The sequence below is a fragment of the Strix aluco genome, chromosome 3, assembly GCF_031877795.1.
Source record: "Strix aluco isolate bStrAlu1 chromosome 3, bStrAlu1.hap1, whole genome shotgun sequence".
In the NCBI taxonomy this organism is placed as follows: domain Eukaryota; kingdom Metazoa; phylum Chordata; class Aves; order Strigiformes; family Strigidae; genus Strix; species Strix aluco.
The window spans coordinates 70,418,321-70,443,810 of record NC_133933.1 but is presented as its reverse complement, the minus strand read 5'-3'; the positions used below and the strand labels follow the sequence as shown (position 1 = coordinate 70,443,810).

At 42.9% G+C, this 25,490-nt stretch overlaps 1 long non-coding RNA gene across 1 annotated transcript; it reads left to right on the top strand.

Annotated features, from left to right (window-relative positions):
- On the top strand, positions 1-11,957 carry LOC141921804 (uncharacterized). The gene is made up of 3 exons (XR_012622784.1): positions 1-450; positions 1,540-1,785; positions 11,729-11,957. It is a non-coding gene; the product is annotated as an uncharacterized LOC141921804 (long non-coding RNA).
- The last annotated feature ends 13,533 nt before the right edge of the window (positions 11,958-25,490 follow it).

The following is a 25,490-nucleotide window of genomic DNA, read 5'->3' as shown; positions in this document are numbered from 1 at the left end:
AGCCCCATGGAAGCCAGGAAGGAATCCGGTTGCCTCAGGTGGAGCCTGGTAGCCGGATGCCTGAGGGTTGCTTCACTCTGCTTCTAGCCTGGGACTTTGTTTTGCACAATCTTTTTCACAACAGTCTTTTATCTGTGAATGCCCTCTGCCTCTGTTCAGCTGTTAATGGCACTTTGTCCTGGCCTGAGAAAGTGAGGGACTGAATCGTGCTGTGGCTTTCAGCTCTTTCCATCCCTTTGGAGAAGGGGGAGGTTGTCACTGAAATCCCAGAGGTTGATGTCTTTGCAGAGACACCTCTGGTTTCTGCCAGAGGTCAGCGGAGGGCCTGCGTGGCTGTGCACTGAAGCCTTCACCTAGAGGTGACTACTGTCTGATCCTGAGGCAGTGGAGGCGGCCCAAAACCACCCAACAAAAGCAGTTCCCAAGGGATGCACCCTCCCAAGACAGATGGTGAGTGGGTCAGCTGTGTGGTTAGCGGGCGGTTGGTTAAAGTAGGTCTTGTTTTAGCTTTATGAAAATTGTTCTAAGTCATGGTCATGTAGTAATCTAATTTGTGAAAACCTTTTGGAATTTTGATTCTTTTGTAAGTTTTCACATAGTAATAAGGGGTAATCTCTGAAACTGATGAAGGTGCATTTGCTTTCAAAGAGCTCATTAGTGCTGTACCATAATGTTCTATAGAAGTGCTTTGCACTTTTTATTTCAGTTAAACAAAATCATTACGTTGGCCTGCTTTCAGAGACAAGGAATCGCACCATTCTTATGGGAAAGGAAACTGTTTGAACCCTGGAAATAGGAGCACGTTAATGCTGACATGTGTTTTACTCTGCTGTTCCTTTGATCACACAGTTTATAAGCAAGTTCTTAGTGTGCATTCATTTTCTCATTTATATTCTCCTCATGTTAAGTCTTTATAATGAGAACATTTGTACTGAATGAAAATCAGTCCTGAGAGACGGCTGGGCTGAGAAATAAAATGCTCTCATACTGGAGCAATAATTAGAACAGTACATAGGAAAACAAAAAGTGATATGCCTGCCATTCCTGCCATAGCAAAAAGGGCGCTCTGGCATTGATAAGCAAATACTTCTGGAGCAAGAGGCTGGAGTTTGACTGCTGGGTTCTGGTCTCTGCTTCCACTGCTATTTACGTGCTTTGTTTAGTGACTCTTGGATGCAAAATGCATTAGCAGAGACTGGGACATGGAACTGTTTCTCACACAGGACTCTCTCCTCATTGCCAGAAAATAAAAGCCACACTTTCCTCTTGGTGATTAAGGATTAAACCAATCAAAAATGCAGAATTAGGGTAGTTAAAAGGAGTTGATTAAGAAATGACATATGAGGATTTCAGCAGAAGGTTATTTGAAGTGAAAGGAGTTTTTATTTCAGATAAGAAAGGCAGAGATGTTTTGAGGTCAGAAATTACTCTAGAGATTCTGGTGAAGTTTTTTTAGCAAAATTACAGTTTGAATTAAAAGTCAGGGAAAACATTGCACTTTCAGAATCCTTTTTACGTTTCATTCTTTTTTTTCCCCAGCCATACAGAGAACTTCAGGCACTGAAACAGTCAGAAGAGAAGAAGAAGAAAACATGCTGATATGATTTAACTTCAGTCATAACTCAGACAACCACAATGTAACAGAAAAACAAAGCCAAAAAGAAATGCCAGCAGCTACTGATAAAATTCAAAAGTAGCTGCCAGGGTAAAAAAGATGTAATAAGTCCAAATGTTTAGAAGAATAAAGGATGAAATGAAGGAAAACGGTAGCGTTCTCTGCATCTGGTAAGTCAAATGCTGCACACTTGTGTGTGTCACTCAGCTGTACTGTACAGGGAAATGTCCCGTTTCCTGGTCACATTTTCCAATCAAATACATCTGAGAGGGAAGGCTGAATGAGCATGTGGCTGTGAAATACCGCTCTGGCAGAGCACTGAAGGGAAAGGCCCCAAGAAATACTACAGGATCGAGGCAAAGTCAAGGCAAAGCTCAGGAAGATGTTCCCTAGAGGAGCAGGAAGAAGCAAAGAAACAAAGCATACATTAGAAGCTCCTTTTACTAATACATTTATCATTGCATAGGTGCACTGAACTTCTGTGTCTGGAAATCAAAGTGTACTAAGCAGGCAAATCCTTAAATGTGCACAGAGCACTACAGAAATTAATTGCAAATAATCTTAAATTCTGGGGTACGCATGCTGCCAGCCAGCCGAGCAGAGTGGGAAACAAACCTCCCTCCTCCAGAAACCAATGGATGACTGAATGCTTGCAAATGGCTGAATGCGATGGCAGCAGCATCGAGCTGCTGGCTGCATTACTTTATGCTTGCAAAGTACAGGAGATTGGAATACAAATCATGGGTAAGAGGAAATGAAATGTCTATTCTTTGTAAAGGTAATGTCAGCAAACTTATTTAGGTTAATTATCAAAAAAATCCACTGCAAAACCAAGCAGAACCATCAAGCAAATATGATAACTAGATAAATTAAAAGCAGCTTTACCATTATGCTCTAAAATGAGATGTATCACTGCACCAGGGTGGAAACTCTTATTTGTAGAACGATTGCTAACAAAAGGAATATGCGGAGCAGGCTAAACCAACATCCTAAATGAGTAACACTGCAAAGGTAAGGAAGACATTTCAAAAGTGAAGATGGAATAAATGGATTAATTTTTTAGTAAATCCAGATATTCTTAACTTCACCCTTCCTGGCAAAACTTCAAGTGCAGGACAGGTCTCTAGTATGTTATAGCTCCATTACAATTAAACCATTAAAAATGTGTTAATCAAGGAAACATATAACCGAAATTACTTTTAGTGGTAGATGTAGCAGACATCTAGAAATAGATTCATTGCTCATCAAGCAATTGTAAATTACATGACATTTTTGTTCCATATGTATTCTATAATTTTCTGTGAAGACATAGTAATAATTTTTCTAGAAATACAGGAAAGGCACTGAAATACACAGGACACCCACTTAATTGTACCTTAAAAGAAGATTATAAAAAAGGAAACAAAGTTCTTCATGTTTTTGAGAGACCAGAAATTAACTGAATTAGTTCTATACTAGACACTTTTTGAATTTTCAGTATATGAGGGTTTATTACTTTCAAAATAACACAGACTAAAGACATGTTACTGGACATCACTGAATTTAGTGAGTCACACAAGATATGCATGGAGAAGCCACAGATCAATTTGCATCATTTTGTCTTGTTGCTATCCTGTAACTTCAGGCTATTGGAAGACCACTTTAATCTGTGGTAACTGCGGAGATGCTCCTTCATAATTACTTATTAAGCTTCTGGGTTTTTTACTACTGTAGCATTTCTGGACCATCAATGTGAATTAATAATTTATAGACATTAATAATTTACACTAGGAAGTCTGATGGAGTAACAGAGGCTGGAGGCCGTGGGATCAAAGGGAAGAAGGATCTTCCCTGTAGTCAGTGAAGTTACCAGAGTCATGAAAAGAGACTAAAAAAAGACTGTGTATGGGGAGTCTCCTGTCTTTGTGGAGAAGAGCAATATGCTCTACCAAGCTGGGTGAACAACCAACCCCACCAGCACAGGAAAAACTGGGCTGGGAAGGTGAACACAAGTAGGTCCTAGTTCAAAAGACGTTATGGCCTCTCCTTTGGATCAGTTTGTTTGGGCATCTTTAACCAGGCACAAAGAGACTCTGCAAACAGGACATGCACAACTCAAAAGCATAAAGTGATCATTTATTACATAAAACACATTAAAAAATGGGATTTGACAAACTACTAAGCTAAGCACACTCCTCACCCCAAAGTCTCTCTGCTGCTTGGGCAGGCATCAGACAGGAGCAGAGCGGCTGGTCTCCACAGTTCCCTGGATTGGAGCCTCTCTGGTGCTGAGCTACCACCTGCCACCACCAGCACTGATGCACTGACTGTGCGACTCAGCAATTCCCGGCACGGCAATTTTGCATTGCTGACCTCCTGCCACAGTGTCTCACATCTTTCTCAGGTAGCTGGAATCGAAGTTGCGCAGGGGGACTGTGTCCGAGAAGAAGAGTCCTTACAGGGTCTGGCCTAGCTTTGCCGTGAGCCGAAGGCAAAGTCACGGAAAGGGAAGAGGAGCTAAGATGTGGTTGTAGGTGGTGTGTACCAGGCAGAAGAGCCAAGTCCTGGCTGGACATCTGTGTTGTTCCTCCCGGGAGAGTCGGGGACAAGCAGTGGCACTGAGGAAGGCCAGCCATGCCTCGGCGAGTGTTGGGCCAGGACCCTGGGCAGGCAGGGGCAGCGCCAGCGGTTGGGCACAGCACGCTCCGCGTGGCCTCAGCTGGCCCCTCCTGTCACCCCCATAGCCACATCCACAGCTGTCATGTGAGTTGTTCCCCATACCAGCAGACATTTCCATCCAAATACTACATTAGCTTATGCATGAGTGGATTAATGTTACTATTAATATTCCAGACTCAAACTGGTCCTTGCAACAATTAGAAAAAGGAGGTTTCAGAAAAGTGTTAGCTAACATTTGTTAATCATTATTCCTGAAAGAAATCCCATAGCACTTGGCTCTACCAAAACGTTTGGCATTTTCTTACCCTGTCTGCTTTTCTCACTCTAGAGAAATCCAAAGAGAAGATTGCTTGAGCCATTGCTGGCCCCAGAGGGGGGCCAAAGGCACAGGAGGCATGTGGCCAAAATCAAATGAAAACCTATGGAGGTGGACACTGAACACACAGATAAAATCCCCGTATTGCACATGGTCCTTCCTTTCTCTGGTTTGCCTGGGAGTCGTCTTACAGTGCTCCTCTGGTGGGGGCTATGCCGCATGGAAATGCTCATGTTTGGCTGTTTTGTGTAATTCATCCTTCACTGTCCATGTTATTTAGATTTGTGGGTTTGTATGAGACCAGTTTAAAACCAAACATGAGCCCAAGAAACCAGAGCACAGTCTGGTGTGAACGTGTTGCAGCAGCTGAGTTACGCTCCCCCAATATTAAAGAATCTTTGTATCCTACCAACACTTACCCTGAAAATCATACAAATAAATTAAGAAGCTTTCAAAAGAAACCATCTCTTAAACCAGAGAGAGAAATACTTATCAAAGGGTTAGCTGCTATCCAGACATTTTATTAATTGTACGAGCGGGCACACTAAGTTACACACAAAGCACAGGCCAAAGAGTCTTGCCTGATGGCTGCAGCTGAGACTCCTGCATGGTCACACATGGGCCTAGGCTCACATAATCGCTTGTTTTCCATCCACTTCCTACTGCAGCTGCAGAAGCCAATGTCACATAAGATATCTGTATGACAAGAAGGGTTTTGCCCATACATGTGAGCACCATAAGGTGCCTTACTGGAGAGAAAAAGAAGCTCAGAGTGGCAGCACACCCAGAAGATACAAAAACCGGGGCTAGGAGACACCAAAGTTAGAGAAACTGATTTCAAATCCAAGTAACCTTCAGGAGGTTCTTTCATCACCCAGAGTTCTGTATTGAGAGAAGAGATGTAGAAGTAGAATCCCAAACCTGAACCAGTAAATATTTATTAGGCAGTTGTTTACAGACTGGGCTGTTGGCATGATGTGTAAAGTAGCCCTACTTTTAATCAGACTACTTTAGAGTATGTTTTTAAAACTGAAAATGCCGTTGGTACCCAACTGAGGTAAATTCATCTAACAGTCTACAGGAAAAGCTTACCCAGGATGGGACATTCATATTAACAGAAATGAAAGTAGACTTGGGCCAACAGTGAATATTTTTAGAACTCTTGTTCTGAGCCTCTGGGATAAACACAGTTAAACAATGGCAAAGTAAACCTGTGAACGTATTTACAGATTCATTCTACAAGCCACATTATTGCTTTTTATAAGCTCGAAAATCTTTATGCATAAAATTATGCAAGAATAATCAGCCCAGTTTTTACGACAAACAAAACATTAGAGAAACTCAACATTTTTTGTCTGTTCTTGACTGTTTCCCTTCCTAGAGCATTTCAGAGCCAAATGAGAATCGGAAATCTATCTCTTCTCTTAACAGGTATTACCTATACCAAACTGTAGTTTATATGAATAAACATACTATTTCAAACCATAAATTTTCCCCATCTACTTTACTCATATGGATGTAAGAGCTGAGTTAGAGCAAAGATCCATGTTGCTGACTCATAAGAGCAGCCAGCAGTGGCTGCTTAAACAGGGGCAGCTCAGTGTTTCTCTCCCTGGCAGATCCTCCCAGTTTCCAGCAATCAACCCTTCAGGGATTTTGTGAGTGGGAGCTTGCGTCTGGAACTGGAGGCTTTGATTACCAGCCTGATTACCAAAAATGAAAATGATTTCCAAAGAGCAGAGAAGACATATAAGAAGATAATAATAAAAGGCAGTTGAAGTCATAAGTGAATTAATGAGCTAGAAAGAAACTCAGTTCTAGTTAAAAATAATGAATAATTTGGTATAGTCCCAGCTGTCACAGAAGTAGAAGTGGGCTGCAGAATGCTGAGTGGCTTGGGTTGCTCATATGCCCTACTACTAATGGCTGTGAATCTGTACCCACAACATGCACAGGGAATGGCAAAACACATACTACACCACATCCTGTAGCAAGCCTTGCCCAAAGCACTTAAATACTGAGATTGACAGCTGTCCTTTTATTGCCATGCTGAATCAGAAATATTTGGCTGTTGTGGTAAGGAGGAGGTTCCCAGCAACAAGTTGGTGGACAGCTCTGGTTTTCAAACAGGACACTGGAAATCCTCTCCACCCGGGAGGCCCCGAGGCCATGGCCAACAGCCGAGGAGCAGTCATGCAGTTCTGCCTGGCATGGATGTGGTGCCATTAGCAAGATCACCTTCTCACAGCTAAGCAATTTGAGTAATTTACACCCTCCTAGGGCAAATATATTTCAACTAGACCATTGGATCAAATGCAATACATCAGGCAGAATAGCTAATGTGTGATAGATTTGTGGCTGCAGAAAATAAAGGCATATTTTGAAAGAAAATGTTCTAACTGTGCTAGTAGGTCAGGAGAAATATTGCCTGGATAATAATTATAACTGAAATTACACTTTTGTTTTTCCACTTGGTTTGGGGGTGAAATAGCATTGCTACAGCTAACAGAAGAGTCTGGTTCTTCTTAATGCACCAAACCTGCTAAGTGGAGAGAACGTAGTATTCATATTCCTTTTCATTTGTGCTCCTTTCCTATTTATGTTCTTTTAAATTATGGTCCTTCTCAAACACATGGCAACAGTCTGGGTGCATATTATTATTTGGTGCTTTGACAGCCTGTATCCTTTCAATATACTGTGTCACAATAAGGGGCATGAGAGGAAGCTGGCAGGACACAAAAACAGAAGAAGGGGTTTGTCATGCAGCAAATAACCTGTGGAACCTATTGCAAAAGGATCTTTTCAGTGGAAAATCTTTACATGGCTTAGGGGGGCAAATGGATGAGTACTTGGAGGGAAAATCCACTGTGGATTGATATGGAAACCATATCCACTTCAGGAAAACCCCAACTGTAAAACTATTTCTGTCTTTTAAAATAAGAAATTATTTAAGTTTTTAATTCAGCTAGTCTAAAAGCTGTGAGATTTGTTACCCTTACTCCTTGGGCTTTGGAAAGTTTCTGTACTATACATTTGATCATATACAGAAAAAACATTGTTACGAAGCAGTGATCAGATTACGAATAAAAATATAATCATAGACTTTGTAAATTTAGGACAGCCTATTGGAGGTGATAAGATGTGCAGATTGCTCTTTTATAGCCCGAGGGGATTTTCATGCATCAGCAGTATCTTTCCCACCACTGGCACAGAGAATTATCCTCCTTTGTCCCTTGCCCCTTAGTTCAATTTAGAGCTCCTTACTAATACAAATAACCTACTTGCTATTTCTCTTTTCTTTGGGAATGTGTGTTCTCATATGGGAACCATTCTGTATTTCTGTATTTTTATCCTCCTTGGCTGTTGTTACACCTCTCTAACTCTAGGACAGGCCCTCTGGGCTGATGTGACTAGAACTGAAGACACCGTTGTCATTCCAGAGGCATATGCAGTCTGGCATGATGATGTTTTCTTCTATATTCCCTATTTCTTTCCTAATAATTCCTACCATTCAGTTTAGCTTTTTGATCACTTCCCTGAACTAAGCTGAAATTTTCAAATAAATATTCACAGTGATTGCAAGATCATTTTCCTGGGTAGTAATAGCTAATATAGAGACTATTAGTATGAATATGTAATTAGAGTAGGTTTTGCATTACTTTGTATTTATCAGTACTGAATTTCTTCAGCCATTGCATTATTTACTGATAGTCTCACAAAATCTTTTTACAGCTCTTGATGGACTTAACTTTGACTACTGTGAATAATTCAGTATCATAATCAAATGTCTCTCCTAATTCTTCATGTTCTTTTCATGATCACTTACAAACATTATAGAGTTCTAAATTTTCTATTACTCTACTAATTTTATGCTCATAATTGCTTAGTTTCTTTAATGCACTCTGAGGAGAGACATCGTTAAAATGATTTGGTGATTAGCTCATTTTTAATTGTTTGTTTGTTGATATCTTCAGATAACTCCAACAGATTTTACTCTAAAAGCCATGTTAATTCATTCCCTGTATAACATATTCTTCTATTTTTTAATATTGTTTCCGTTAATCTGTTCAATATATAAAGCAGATTTATCTCCCTGTAATTTTCAAAATTTCCCCAGGGACCTTATTAAATATTGATGCCACATTTACCATTTTCCAATCTTTTGGATCTGAGGTAATTTTAAGCAATGGGGTACAGTTTGGTCATTTCAAACCATCCTAGACTGAGTCAAGCAGAAATTACTCATGGTCTGGTAACCAGACTTCACTATGTCTGTCTTGCTGCATTGCTGTGGAAAATATCAAAGGAAAAGCAGTGCCACACTGCAGGATTAGCACCTCATCCACCTGCAGATGAGCACATCTTTCATTGTATCAGTTGCTTTCAACTCCAGGACTTTTTGGATTTGTTGGACTACTTATAAAGGCTCGACAGAAAGTAGTAAGCACAGGCACCTGTTGCCAGTGGCCTTAATTGAGTGCGTGGTGCACTTTCGACAGAAAGGTTTTATTGGTACCTGTGACAAAATGCTTGGGTTCGATCCTTTATAACAAGTTTAACAAAGCTGGCATGGATTACTTAATTTTGCTGTATGAGAAGCTTAAATAGTTGAGCTCATGTGCATCTATCTACTTCTCAATTCAACAATAACCAGAAGAACCTAGGACCATACACGGCCTCGCAACCAAAAAAAAAAAAGAGTATTTCTTTTCTTTCAGATGAATAGTTTGGCTAGCAAGAGCTCCCCAGCGAGGTGAGCCCATGCTCACCTCAGGGGAGAAAGTGGAGATACTGGTGGAGGTCATATTGCATGGTCCTCCCCTTTCATCCTTCTGCCAAGGCTTATGGAGGTGAAGCTAGGGCACAAACTCAGACAGCAGTTTATTGTAGGAAGGAAAAGATGGGAGATCTTCCCAGCATTTACAATAGCTTTGGTCTAGACACGTTTCCCCTTGACTGTATTTAGATTTAGGCAGTTTGAGGGGTAGGAAATATGGATCTGAGAGAGAGAGAGAGGGAGAGAATTTAACAAAAAGAAAAATGCTGCATGTTGAAGTTAACAATATTTCATACAAGAAAATTTATTTTTGGCTTTCAAAAAGAAAGCTGCTTTCAGTTTTCTGTCATGCTAAAGTCATTTTGCACCATCTGGACTTCTGTTCCCGTTTTCAGGCAGGAAATATTTTCATTCCTGTGTAAGCTTCATATCTTAGCTGCAGTGATCTCTAAAACTCAGTTACAATAATAATATCACATGTTAGACTAAATATTGAGCATCAAATCCTAGATTGATTTTCTCTTCAGAGATTCCATTTCTTTAACGTGCAAGTTGTTACATCCTTGCAAGGAGACTGTTACAGCACTTTCCCTGCTGCTAGAGCTAGAAACAGACCCAGAGTTCACCCCATGGCTCGATCCTGAACCTGCTAAGTACAGAGGCAACACTGCCTGGTGTTTTAGCACTACGGAAAACAAAATTGAAAGACTCAAGATCCCATCAACCTTCTGAGAGATGTGGCAAGAATAACAGATGCAAGAATCTAATTTAAGTAATTTTCAAATGCAAAACTCAGCACTGGAGAAGATCTTTGGCATATGTCAGTATGGTTTTATTGACTTGAGTTTGTTCTATGTCAGGACAAACCTACCTGAAAATGTACCTTTAGGATTATGTTTTCCCCAGTGACAGAGAAACAGATCTATCCAGACAAAAATTTTCTTGTATATTTAGGTATAGTCCACACTATACATCTCCTCATTTGCAAGTGTACAAACGTTTGAACTTTGGTTCACAGGACATGTCATCTTAATATTTTAACTAAATTTAAAACAAATGCAACGGTCTCATGCCTCCAGATATCACAATTGCCATTGAGAGGTAATCCTGGAAAATCCGCTTAGACATAACAGCAGGTGTTTAGATAAGCAACTAAAAAAGCACCTAAACTTTGTGGCCGGATTAGAACAAAGTTTTTGTTATGATTACTGGGGTTTCCTGTTTTTGTTAGGGCTGAAATTACTTTAGGATCAGTTCAACACGACTATGCAGCAGTTCCAGTCCTAGAAGCATCTGTGAAACAGAGAACAAAACATTAAAAAACAAAAATTAGTAAAAGTCTTAAAAATCCTGTAAAGTTTTTTGTCACCAATTATCATTTTGAAATTAAAATTTGAAGCAGAAACCTTCCTTTGAGGAAAAGCTGCTCACACCTTTCTTTTCTTGGAACGATCTCTCTTCCCTCAGAGAAATGCTGAAAACACCACAAAACAAACATAGGTTCTCCATAGATTTTTCCAGCTGGGGCTCTTTGTTCAGTTAAAATAGTCTTAATCTCTTAAACATGATCTGATGCCACTTCTTTGCATGCTGCATGAGTCCTCTTCTGACCTTGCAAATCGAGTTTTATATGTACACTTTCTGACACTCTCATTTGGAATGCCAGAGGCAATTTAATTGTTCAATATTTTCATTAGTCCCCTATTGATCTGTTCTTTTTCCTCCCTGCTGTGCAGAGAAAGGTATATTTCCTTTTGCTATTTGTTATTTAATAAAACCTTCTTACTCTTTCTTTGGCATTTTGATGATATTTGATACTAATCTTGCCTAGTGGTACTTAAAGCAACTTTTTTATTTAACATTTTGTTTAAAGCAACCTTTTAAGCAATTTTACCTGGCCGTGCAAGTTGTTCTCTGAACCCGTAGCAAATCACTTCTCCTCCCTGCCTCTCTCCCAGTATCTATTAAACGAAATACTGGGCTGGGCAGTGGGAGGCTTTCCTCACCTAGCTGAAGGCATTCATTGAACTAATATCATAGCGTGCCCTCTAAGGCTACTCTCTAGCATATGCTGGGAGGTATGGCATCCTAACACACTGCAGGTGTCCTTAGACGGGACAATGGGGCCTCTAAGATCTCAGAGAAATGTCTGCAATTGCCATGCGACCTTGTTGGAGCCAGGTGAGAGAGCAGCCATGGGAAAACCCTGTGCTGCCTTGTTGCAGCCAGGGAGTGCTATGCAAGATCACTATGCTACGTTAATTTAAAATAGTCTTTTATAGAGACCTAAGCTTTCTTGCATTGCATAAAGCCACAGCACTCACATTCAGGTATGTCCATTTCTCCAACTCTCTATTTCCAGGACATTTGCCGACCCCTGGCAAAAGGACTCCTCCAACTCAACAAAGAAAGTCCACGCCTTTGGAGAACATGTGCTTATGGCATCTGGGGCTGCACCAGGCTCCCTGGCTTCCCGTGGTCACGGTGGGATGCCTCTGCCTTGTGTGTTGTGTTTCACTCCAATTCTGTGGTCTTCAGAGAGTAGGACTTTCTGTTTTCAGTTTTCAAATTAAAAATCTCATTCACTTCAACAGTTTTTCTGAAATTGGTTTGGTTTGGTTTAGTTTTAGCTGGCTTTTGAGCTTTTGAAACAGCTTAGACAACTAAAGGTTTAAGAGAATGTGTAGTTTAGGTGTTCACTTGCACAGGGGAAAAATTAAAACTTCTTTCACCTTTTTTTTACAGTAAACCCCATCAAATTCATACTATGTCTTTTAAACACTTTACTTTTAAATTGTTCAGACTTGGATTTAAGACACTTTAGGTGAGTTACTGGAACAGTGACCAGCTGCAAGTCAGGAGCTGAACATGGTCCCAAAGTCCATGTAGCTACTGAGGAACTAACTTGCCCCATTAGAGCAGCTGGTCCCCCGAAGTCTGGACATTTCAGACACATGTCCCCTTTCCTCTCCACACTCTCTCTGGTGTTGGTGGCAAGGGACAGAGGTCTCTGTGGGTGGTGTGGCCTCAGAAGCCTCTCTCAGGTGTCCCCGGGGATCTGCTTTCCCCAGGGGAGGAGTCAGTGCCTGTGGCTACCCGACTTCTGGCTGAAGGACCCAGGAAGGGCCCCACCAGGACCAGGCAGGCTGGACTTGGTGTTGAAAGAATGAGAACAGTGGGGAAAGAGAGCAATTTATTTTGTCAAACTACCTTAAAAGAGCTAAAGATTCATACATATGTTTTGGTACGCACAGTATGCCCCATTTGGTGGCTCACCACTAAGTACTGCAGATGGTGACAAGCTGTACCTACGGGACATTGCCAGTGTGTCCTGCAGCTGCTGCTGCTGCCAGACACAGACAGTCTCCACTGCATGATGGACACACGTTTACAGGGACACCATTGTGGGCTAGCTATTACTGGTGGTTGTCCCAGTCTGATATGACAGATGCATCACAAGACAGTGGGCATCTGTAGTATGTCATTGTATGGTAACTGCCAGCAAATAAAAGGCCTGCAGTTGTTTGACAGCATCATGGTCTTCAGGCTGTTTTACAGATTTATTAATTTACTGCTTTTGATGAGTTACTGAGAGACATAATTCTCATAGTGATCTTAAATGTCTCTTGGGCGAGAAGCAAGACTGGGACTCACAACATACACTTTGAAAGGTGTACTAAGATTTAGGGACAGAGGACAGTTGAGCTTGCTAGTAAGGAGAAACTGTGCTAAACTTCCATGTCTGTGTTTTCTCATGTCCCCAGGCCTGCACAGAACAGGACTGAAAGTCATTGGAAGTGGCAACATGTCACTTCATCAGCTCTGAATCCTTCTGACAGAATGACTCTACTTCAGACAGATGTTAAGAAAAAATGTGAATAAGCACTGACATCGATTTATGATATGAAAGATCAGATCCTGAAATTTAAGTTGTTGTTACAAACCTTTTTTATCAGAAAAGTAGTAAGGCAGACATGAAAAAGGTCTGGTGGTGAAGTTCTCCATTGCAAAGACCTTTCCTGATGCTGGTGGAAAATGTCAGCCAAGTTTCTGCCCTGGTCCAGCAGAGAAATCCTCCTGCCAAAATTCCAGGTTCAAGCATGGAAATCCCAAGTGTCGTGCAGGTACATCACTGAGAGCTTAACATCAATATGGAAACTGTTGATCTGTTTTTTATTTCTGAGTCTTGCCCATGCTTCCCAGCACCTCACATTTGTCCACAAGGTTTGTTCCCATGGATTTCTTCTCTTTCTTTTGCTCCCTCCCGCCTGTCGTGGTTCAGGGTGAGGCAGGCAGGCAGAGCTGTGCTCTACCAACCTGCCAACACGTGCTGGGGCACTGAGCACCCCTCCTGCCAGCATCTGTTGTGACAGAAACAACAGCTCTTCCTGCTGTCGTTATTGACAAAGCCATTGCCTGGTGCAAGTCATGTGGCAGATGTCTGGAGAGGGTCCTGCTCCATCTTGGTTTTGTAACAGTCATTGCAAAAGGGCCTGAGCACTGAGCGGGGAAAAGAAGAAATATGAGAGTAAGGTTAGAAACAGTGGGAGCCTCAGGGAAGGGCCCCCAGTGCCTCGTCCTTTGGGCTCAACTTTGCCCCAGTAACACAAGGGAGCAGCCCGGCATGTTCGGGGCATCTCCTTGCCCTGCACCCACTGCCTCTGGACATCTCCTTTCCCTGCCAGCATATGGTGTCTCTTGGCCGCCATGCTGGGAGGACAGTGGCTGCTGGGTTGGGGAGATAGTGAGCTACCCAGAGGCAGGAGACCTCCCACTTGGCTGGGATACCCCATTTCAGTTCAGGGCTTGGCCAGAAATGGCTTCATTTGGTGCAAAGCTCTTTCCCATAGAAACAAAGTCACAGAGCTTGTCTTGGGTCAAGTTCTTCACCTTCCTTCAGGGAAGTCGAGCATCCCGTGTGAGCCACAGCCATTCCAGGGCTGGCTGAGGGCCACCAGCCCTGCCCTGCATTGCAGACCACCTTCATCGCTCCCTGAACCTCCCTGCAGAGCCCCTTAGTGCCATCCCATGCATTCAAAATGACATTTCTGTAGTCCCCATGAAACCAAGTGCTTTGTGGTCTCTGGGGCCTAGCGGGGGATACTCTTGGGCATACCTTACACGCAACTTCTCAGGTGATGGCTGCAATCAGGATGCGTTACAGCCACACAGTCCTCAGCATTTCCAATCCTTAAAACAAATACAATTGTCTCTATTTCAGCTTGAATGAATGAGGAAGCTTTAATGCCATCTAGATTAAAAATGGCATGCTCTTTACCTCTGTGAGAGCTCAGTTTTTTGCAGCACAAACCCTTTCTTTCAGCCCCCCATCTCAGAGCTCTGCTGTGTGCACCACGTCACAGAGCTGCTCAGGGCTCCTCTAGTTTCTGTCATCCTTATTTCACTCCACAAAACAAGGGCTCAAAGCCCCCATGGATGAAGGCTAGCCAAGGCAGCGTGGCTCTTGGCTTGCCAGATACCTGGTGCTAAGCACAGCAAACATTTAGTGTCACATGGTTGGTTTGGGAAGCAGCTAACTGAGCAGAAGAAATCACCAGGGCTCATTTGGCACAGGGTGAACACCTGGGCTCTGAGGTAAGGTGCCATTTACCCCTCAGGGGCCACAGATGGTGTGGGTTATGTTTTCCCACTTCTGTTCAGTCCAGATGACTGTCTGTTGGAAGTGGGACAACAAAACCAGAACTAAACCAAACAAAGACCCCAAATCATCGCCTTTTGGGAGGAAGCACTGAAAGGCATCTTGGAAATTCTGTTTTCTAACAGGCTGAAACAACTGTGAAAACACGGTGCTGCAGTCACGGTGTACAAGCACTGGCTTTGTAGGGGCACTGGACAGAAAGGGACCAGCTTGTGCACAGGTAATGGATGACTAGAAAAAGCACTTTCTGAAGCCACTCCCAATACCTTGTAGCAAATATAAAATCTGCTGCAAAAGGTCAAAATCAGCAAGTGTAATGTGCTGGGAAGAAGAGCAGGAGATCATAGGCATTGCCCATATTTTAGGTTCACTGCTGCAGGGAATACATTAAACGAAACTCTTAGACAATCACAGAAAATGGACCATGCCCAAGAGAGAGATGGGAACTAAGCCCAGAACAGTCAGTGCATGGAGTCCTGGCACACTGACACGCTGGAAGGATCCCCCAGACAAAACCAGTGTGATTCTGCACAGGCATTTGTTACTTCCAGAGCTACCAGGATGTCCATGTCCTGTCTTCGGGTGCATAGCCCCTGGGAAAGGGGAAGTTGTTTATCTGGAGTAAGCTGCAGCTCACTAAAATACCCACCTGCAGATATGTCAAAGCATGTACATTTCAGCCACTGCCTGGACTAAAGCATCTGAGCTGAAAAGCAACTGATCAGATTTTAGGACACTCTCCGAAGAGCAGAGGAGCAGCTTGACTGTGCCTGATGCTGTGATGTGACAGGGCTTCTGGCATCTGTTCTGCCTCCCTGTCCTGTGCAGCCCTGCTCATTTTACATGGTCAGCACCTGCCATGGGTCCCAGCCCTGTTCCTTACAAATGCATCCAGGTTTCTCTGGAAAACATCAAGAGATGGCAGATAGTTCATTTCTGTAAGCAACTTGTTTCACTAAGTGCTCTTACTGGTAAGAATGTGATCCTAATTGCTAATAGAATTCCTCTCGATTTACCTTCCAGGAAGGTTTTTAAATTATTTTTTCTGGTAGACTAAAGAAGTTCTTTGTATCTTTTATTTTCCACCTAGAAAGATACATCCATGCTGCAACCAAGCCATTGTTCATGACCTGATAACTGAAATGGGCTAAGCAACTTCTATCAGCTGTGATTCTCCATTTTTATTTTCCATCATTATTTTTCCCAGGGTTTGTGGCAGGCTGCTATACCCATATATTGCATTGTTCACACTGGTAGTCCTTAAAAGTATTGGCACTAAATTATCACTCTTCCATGTCATCTGGAACTCCTGCGCTGTTAATGGGGAAAAGCCTTCTCAGCAAAATCTTTTAGGAGTTGGGAATAGATTGGTTACATCTACTGAATTGAATTTATTCCCTGAATTTGCTTAACCTCCTTTGGAATTACTAGTGGTATCCTAATAGGCTGCAGGTAGCTTAATGTATTTCCAAATACAGAACAAAACCTGTATTGAACATGCAGGATTTTTAAATTATTCATAGAAGTGAAACGTTTGATTAGTTTTCGATGGGATTCACAGGCATGTGCAACCACTTTTGTTAATAAGTTCCTCTACTTTTTGCTATTAGATGGAAATTTCAAAAGCAGACAGAGAGCTTAAAATCACTAATTTTATTGAACACCATCAATGGGATTTGTGTCACTTTGAGCAACAGAGCCAGCACATGGGAGACCAAGCAGAAGTGATGCTACTGCAGCTAAGAGATCCTAAGGGCTGTCAGCATGATGTGCTCAGGAAAGAGAAAAACTCATTTACAGCCACATTCCTCTGGGAGATGAGGCTTATGTTGCTGCCCTGCAAACAGCACCCTTTGCCAGCCAAGTAGTCCTTCTGTCACTGCTGAGCCAAATGCTGGCACTTGTGGATCTCAGTTGTATGGCTGGTTTGCAACAATTAGGTATGGCACAGCAGTGGTGAATGCATCAAATGTCAGAGGGACAATCTGTGGGGAGAGGCCAGCTACGAATGACATGAATTTGTTAATAAGAACTGTCTGCTGGTTTTTAGCTACAGGAAAAACACTCTGGGAGATCTTGTAGCCAGCAGCACTGTGCGAGGTGATATCCATGGCTATTGATGTGGTGGCTGCTATGGGAGGTATGTTTTGAGAACAGCATAAAGGGACCAGGAGGGGGTGGAAATCTCATTAGAAGAAAGTGTGAGCTGGTTGCATGCAGAGGAAGGCAAGGTCACCAAACCAGAGGGTGCAGTGCAGCCTGGCTGCGGTTGGTGACATTCAGATGGCTCAAGAAACTGACATGAAAAATCCCGTGAGGAAAGAACTGGGGCCTTATGAAACCAGACCTGACTGTGTGAGTTACTCTTTCTTGAGGACGCACTTCAGGGTGTATCACTGGCCCTACCGAGTATGCCAATAGCAAACCTGAGGGTGCTGCCATGTAGGAGGAACCTGCAGCTTCTCTGGCTCGGCACCCCCAGGAGACAGCCTCCTTGGATGGCCCCAGCCAGCCAATTACAGTGGATGGCAGGGGAATGGATAAAAAATGAGCCATCTTGTCCAAATAAAATCTGGAAGGAAGAAATGAGCAAGAAATGAAGGAAAGAAAATAGGCAGGAAAGAGGGAAGGAAGAAAGTTTGAAAGAAAGGAAGGAAGAGAAAGAAAAGATGGAAGAAATCAGGAAAGAAATAATATTATAAAAAACCCAACGAGCAGAGCTAGTTTCTAAAACCATGACTTTAAAAAATAAATGTATAGTGTTTGTGATACATTTTTAATTTAGTAAATGAATCTATTTATAATCAATTTTCTTCTAAAACAAAAAATACTTTAAAAATAGGATTATTTTATAACTAATGGATCCTATCTACAAGAACACGCAGAGAGGTGTGCGCCTACAGACACAGCCCACTCTGAATACTCCAGATTGGCTGAACATGAGGCAGGTCCAGTCTGGACACCATCCAAACAAATTTGGTCTGGTGGCTCATTTGTTCAGTCACGGCTCTGCAGCTTCTAGCCTTGAGGTAGCTTGTGTCCTACTAGTCTAGAGCATGAACATAAAATAAACATACAGATTTGTCCATTAACACAAACCTTCAGTATCCTGTCTCAGTTTTGCTCCAGTCACTTATCTGGACTGAAATTGGGGGATTTTTTGGTTGTAATGGCAAAGATCTAAACCAGAATGTGTTGTTGCATCATTCATTAATTCAGCCTATTTCTCTGATAATAATAAGATTCTGGACCCAATGTGAGGACTGATAAAATGAAGAGATCCTATTGTCAGTAAAAGTCAATCAGGCTTTTAACAGTTTCATTGATATATTTTAAGATTGTATTTAACAACATAAAGGGAGAGACAGATCTTTGAATACTGCATATCTATTAGACCAAACCATTGCTTTGGGCATCAGAAAGAAAATATTGCAAGCGTGGTAAGTTTCAGGAACGTTATGCAAATGCCTTCCTTTGGATCCCCCCACACCCGCTCTGTTTTACACATTAGAAAAGCTATGCAAGGCTTGCCCAATATTTACACAACTGTATAGTTGAATAGCACATGCAAGTAATATAAAGACTGTATATTCAGGAAGTGAAGGCTTTTTCAGTTGTTACGGGTATCATGTGATCTAAATACACAGCAGTCAGATTTTTGTAATCTTTCACTAACGTGGTTTCTATCTTGAATGTGGAAAGGAAACACATTTTGCCAGGAGCGCTTCCAGTTCTTTCTGTGAGCAGGTGACACCACAGGCATAGAAAATGCTCAGAACTTCCTAGGAGCAGTACTATTATTAGAAACCTTCTCCCATGCTGCCCCTTCTCCCAGATACATAACTGTTACACCTCTGAAAGATGTTTAAGATTCAAAGCCTGGAGAAAAGACTCACCAGAGTCCCATATATCCAGCAGGCAGAGCAGAGATTCCTGCTCTCTTGGCAAGTAAAGAGGGGATGCTAGGAGTAGGAGAAAAGAGCCATATCCAGCATCTCTGTTAGACAGTGGGAGTGTGGGAAAAGGAGATGCAGTTGCTAGTTTTCCAGTTGACCTCTGATGGTTCATTAGCCTACTCCCACAGCATGATCAGATCAGTTGGGCCAGTTTTCTAAAACGCTCCAGATGACTGAATTAGCCAAGGATTGGTCAGATTATTTCTGCCTTATTACCATCATTATGGTGCCATAAACATGTCAATTAAAAGAGTTTGCTCTGACAGGATTCCTGCTGTTACTAATGCAATGGCTCCTACTGTAAAGAAAACCAACTTGGTGGTAGCCCTGAGAAGACTGTGGCAGTTGAGTGTGGGATGCCCCAGCTAGGGAGCAGAGGAATATCTCTCCTTGTCCTGGGCAGAATGCACATGGCTGGGTGCGATGTAGAGGAAGGGGTGCTACGGGGCCAAGGACCCATGTTTGGATAGCAAAGCACTTGTTTACCCAAGTTAAAAAAAATCAGCTGAGCTTGCTCTTGGGACCCTGCAGACTCTTGAGGAGTTTGGGGCCATTGCCCAGCACCCCAGGCTTGTTTCCCCCACTCTAGTCAGATGAGTCCCTTTGACTGTACTGCGGGCTGCTGCCATGGCCCTCTCCCAGGCTGGGATTTGCTGACCAGTTCTTTTTCCTGGACACTCCAGCTGTATGTTGTATGTTGCAAAGATTCAGCCACACAATAACCATGGTGTTCATTGGGCTTATGGGATTTAACCGTGAAGACCATTTGGTCTTCAAACCTCATACTTTGCAGGAAAAAAATTTATGCCTTTAGACTGAAAAAGTCTCATCTGCATTTCCTGAAAGCAATAACAAGATCAATGCTGTGGGACAGCAATGCTAACGTAAAAGAATTATGTACTCTGAAATCCTTATTTAAATAACTGTGGATGAGTAAACAGCTTGCTGATTACCTATTAAGCTTTTCAAGAACTGGAGAGCATTTCCAAATACTACTTTCTAAAGACTTGTAGTTAAGCTGCAGATCTGTGCTCTGACCTTGGGCTTATGAGATATTAAAGCTTTCCCATCAGTCACAACACCTCAGGAATATTTTGTGTGGGTTAGCTATGATTATGGTAATTTGCAAAACCAAATGCTGGGTGGAACTCTTAAGTTCTGAATACGCCATTTGTTTGCATCATATACATACCTCTCTTAAAGCATGCTAGCAGTTTTCACGTGGACTTCGCAGAGTGGGTGGATCTTTTCTTCTAATGCCTGAAAACTGTGAAATTCACAAAGCGGTACTCAGATGAAGTAATTATCAGCATTATATGACTGACCCCCTAAACAAAAATTGTGGAAAGAGACCTCTTATAATAGGGTGGGTGCTGTAGCCAGGGGAGGTCTGGGCTTGCTCTCCCTGGGTGACTCCAGCTGATGCCTTGCCAGTTCATTGCTGCAGCACAAGAAAGCACTGCCAGACAGCTCTGTCCTTCCAGCTTGAAATCGTCACTGCTCGCACATCTTGGCTACATGGGTCACGTTTACAACTTAAAGAGTACTCCTTTCTCCTGCGTGTCATATTGCCCTACCTTGCCAAACTTCCTCTCTCTTTGCACATTCTCCTTGTGCTCAGAATCAGTCTGCTTTTATAATAGATACTTCTGCTACCTTTTTTCAGGGCATTATGCCAATGCAATGCTGGAGCATGAACTCAAGGTTATGTTTCCCAGAACAGAGCTGGCTGTGTTATCCCTGTTCCTCTGCACACTGTGGGCCTGGGACTTTCAGTCAGGCTGCATAAGCCCCTTGTGCCACTGCATCACTTCATCCTCCTGCAGTGGCATGAGGGAAATCCTTGCTGCAGTACTTGCTTTTTAGCTAGCATTAGGTGTGACAGGGACCACCAGTGGCTGCCTAGCACTTGCAGTACTATTAATGCTGGATAGGGTAACCTCCGTTGCTCATTAACAGCAGAAGCACCCAAGGGAGAAGGGCACGTACTGAGCATGAGTTGGGAACAAATGTTGGGAACATCAGGGTGTGTTGGAGAAGGACACCAACAGGAGAAATAACAAGGAAAAAATCACAACTGCAACTGAGATAGAGAAAAGTATCTTTGTACCTGTGGGACAGAAGTTCATAGTCACAGGATAAAAGCCAGGTGTGAAAATAGCAAAACAATAAATACCAAACTGGCAAAGATAAAATACAAAAGGATATTGTGTAGACCCCTCCCTATGGGGTGATTTGACTTCCACTCTCTTCTCCCCTAAATCTAAGAGGGAGGAGTGATCCTACTGAAAGAGAGTTCACAAAAGTCTTTTCTTCACAAGCTGCAGGTTCCCTGGGCACTTATGGCCTCGGAAAGTTATAATTAAAAAAAATAAATCCCTAATACATATACTTGAAGGTCTTCTACTCACCTTCAGAAGAGGAGCAGGAACATCTACAGACAGGCACCTCACACATTTCCAGCTTTGTTAACAGGTTCATTTCTACCATGACCAGGCTCTGGAGTCTGAGTCTGGATTGAAGTTCATGTTCACCAGATTGCTTCTGACTTCATCATGGCCCAAAGGGTAAAAAATATGGCTCAGGCCACCTTGAAAATCAGATTCAAAAGGTGTTTTAAAAACTGTCACTTTAAATTGGAGTTACCAGCAAAGAAAATTAACATTTGTCAAGACACATCTACAGCTTTCAGAGACCTTTTTGCCCAAGGATGTCTGCTACAGTCTTACATTTCCTCATGTTTTCACTATTTCCCCTCATCACCAAGGTGGCTGCAGACAACCGTGAATGAGGAGGAGGAAGAGGGAGGAAGAGAGCAGGACCAGAGAGAGCCACCGTGGCTGGAAAGCTCCGTCCCCTGGCCAGGAAAAAGAGCCATAAGTGTAAACTCTGACAAAAGAAAGCCCCGTTCAGGCTGTGGAGAGTTAGCTTCTGTGGTGTGCCCCTGCCCAAAGGAAAAGGCGTGGCTGCCACAACCCGCATGGTGAGGGTGCAGCACGCCCCAGAAGAGCCATCTCCCACTGCGCTCAGGGGCCAGGCTGGTTGTGCAGGGTGCTACATCACTAATTAAAGGCTGTTGAGGAATGCAAATCTATGGAGTCTAATTACTGCTAATTTATTGCATTGATCATTTAAAATCAAAGGGAGAAAGAGGAAAAAAATACAACTTTTTTTCTGCAAGTGGGAAAGTGCTGAATTAAACAGATCCAGGCACTTACCATTACCCTTTAACTGTGCTGTTTCTTCTGCATCTGCTGCATAGGTTTAGCTGGAAGTCTTTTCTAGAGACAGAAAGACAATGGGACAAGTACCTGTGAAAAAAATTTTTTTTTTGGTCTTTGTCTAGAGTGCCACATGTTATGGCTTTTATTTGTACTGTATTGGAAGGAGAACACAGCCGGCATGTTCTGAAAACAAAAATATGGAATCATAGAATCATTTAGGTTGGAAAAGACCTGAAAATACCCATAAGATCATTGAGTCCAACCATTAACCTAGCAGTGCCAAGTCCACCACTAAGCCATGTCCCTAAGCACCACATCTACACATCTTTTAAATACCTCCAGGGATGGTGACTCAACCACTTCCCTGGACAACCCCTTCCAATGCTTGACAACCCTTTTCATGAAGAATATTTTCCAAATATCCAATCCAAACCTCCACTGGCACAACTTGAGACCATTTCTTCTCATTCTGTCTCTTGTTACTTGGGAAAAGAGACCAACACCCACCTAGCTACAACCTCCTTTCAGGTAGTTGAGGAGAGTGATAAGGTCTCCTCTCAGCCTCCTTTTCTCCAGGCTAAACAACCCCAGTTCCCTCAGCCACTCCTCATCAGACTTGTGCTCTAGACCCTTCACCAGCTTTGTTTGGACACACTCCAGCACCTCAATGTCTTTTTTGTAGTGAGGGGCTCAAAACTGAACACGGTATTTGAGGTCTGGCCCCACCAGTGCTGGGTACAGGGGGACAATCACTTCCCTCATCCTGCTGGCCACACTGGTTTTGATACAAACCAGGATGCTATTGGCCTTCTTGGCCACCTGGTCACACTGCTGGCTCATATTCAACCAGCTGGTGACCAACACCCCCAGGTCCTTTTCTGCTGGTCAGCTTTCCAGTCACTCTTCCCCAAGCCTGTAGCATTGCATGGGGTTGTTGTGACCCAAGTGCAGGACCTGGCATTGCAAGTCCTAACTCTTCACTGCAAGTGTCAAGTGATCTGCTTACAAATGAACATTCAAGATGGAACCAAAAAGGTGGTTGCTGCACTCAGAGACCATCCCTGGTGTCAGATGACAGGGAGTACTTTCTGAAATAGTGGTTTCAGCTTGCATTGTGTGAGCACTCTTCAGGAGCGAGTGGCTTTTCAAATGCAATCCCTGCACTTCAGAAAGCAGAGAGCTTCACGTTTCCACTGGGTGTATGACACAGAGCAAAGTGCTGGCAGGCTTTCTCTTCTCTCATGTATGGCATTGTAAATATTAAAGAACATCCACTTACTCCAGACATCCCTCACTGCTGAAGTGGGATCAGGTGGTGGGAGCCGTTGCCTTTTTTATCTCTTGCCTGCTCTCCTTTGGAAGCATAAAATTTCATCCTCTTTTGAAGATGCATCTCAATGCTTTCATTGGTGATACCAGCCCTTTCTTTCTCTCACCAGCCTCATACCGTGTGACTGCAATTTCACAGCAGGCAAGAGAAAAAAATGTATTAATGGCTCTCAGTTCATAGGCAGGCTCTGCGGTGTTGGAGGAGCAATGCTATAAAAGGGCTAATTGCAGATAGGAAGCCTGCTGAGTTACACATGCAGAACATGAGGCTCATTTCTTGTGTCTTTCCCTCCTATTGCTGCGGTGCCTGTATTGTCCATCCCAGCAGCAATAACCCAGAGATTTTTGTGAATGAACAGAAGGAGGTGGGGCAAGGGTTTTACTCTGTCCAAACCCTGCGGTGCAGGTTTCCCTTTGGTGAAGTACTTCCCCTTTGTTCGCTCAGGTCATGGTTGCTTGGATTGACAACCTGCCTTTTGGTTAAATAGCACATTTTAAATACAAGATTCCCAAATCTGCAGATGAAGTGTATCCTTAGTTCTCACTAGACCTTCCCACATAGAAAGTAATTTGAATCTCAATCAGGGTAGAAAATGTAGTGTATATGCAACAAAGCTACTGAAGGCAGGCTGAGAAAACATAAATGAGCTTCATTTTTGTTGCTTTCAAGTTGCTTCTGTACAATCTCTTCAGTTCTTATTTACTGTAATCAACATCCATCTGATGGCAATTTGTAGGTAATTGTGCACTACAGTTTGTTCAACATTCACATAAAAACTGCACGTTTCTGAAACCTGAGGTAAAACCCTGCAAATGCTAGAACTCTGGATAGAAGATTAAAAGGTCTCAGACCAGAATGCTCATTGTTTTGCTCCAGAGAAAGGTACAAGGAAGAACAAACGGGCATCAGCGGCTCCAAGCAACTTTTCACGTCAGGATTATTCCAAAGGCAAAGAAGTTCAAAATAATAGATTCAGTTCTTGAACCCCTGTGGGCTGTCTCAGGCTAAGTCACATGGTTTCAGCATCTCCCACATACAACTGGGAGAATTGGAGAGTTTTTCTGTTGAGCCCCTTCCTCAGTCACCCTTCTCTCAGCCTCCAGGTGGGTGATGGAGAAACCTATTCTGCTGTGAGAGCTGGTGCAGTGTGAGGACAGAAGTAGGACCTGTGGGTGGGTGTTCAGGTGTCTCAATGAACTGAAGCAACACAAGAATTTCAACCAACTTGCTCAGCTGCAAGTGCTGTGGAAGGTGCCTCTCTTGGCATCACTGTTTCTGTCCACACTGCTTTCACTTCTCATGCAGCCTCCTTCATGCAAAGCCAGGTTTTATTGCAGGAAGGATAATGGAGGTGGAAAATGCCTGGTGTTGAATGCTCTGCTGCTTCAACTTTTCAACATTGCCATTTCAAGTGTTGAATTATTTTTTTATTTCTGGTGATGTCAGGTGAGAGTGGCATTAGTTTGAGCTCTGCCAGGCTGAGATCAATAAAGTCACCTACCTCCTTACACATGGGGCTTCTCTCTGATCATACTTGAACAGCTCATTAACCTTGATCCAACTATTCTCCTGGCACAGCACTTTTTAAACTGATACAGTCCTTCCTTGGAACAGGAACAATGTATTTATATTTGTAAAACAATATGTAAATTTGTAGGGCAGCCTCAGTGGTGAGCAATAATAAACATATCAAAGGTCAGGGCAGCCACCAGACTCTGTGTGGCTGTGAGAGATAAGCCTGGTATGAAAAAACTATTGGAGTTATACACAGATAACTTGATCCTCTCAGGCAAATCCAGTAAGATGCTATCCTGGGAAGAAAATGGAGCAGCCAGTGTGAAACAGCAATTTATAGGGGCTGAGCAGCAGACACGCATCTTAGACAGTGGCTGCAATTCAAGAAGGGCATTTTCCCTGCAGCTTTTGTCACTGATGAAACCTTTAGGGGACTAAAC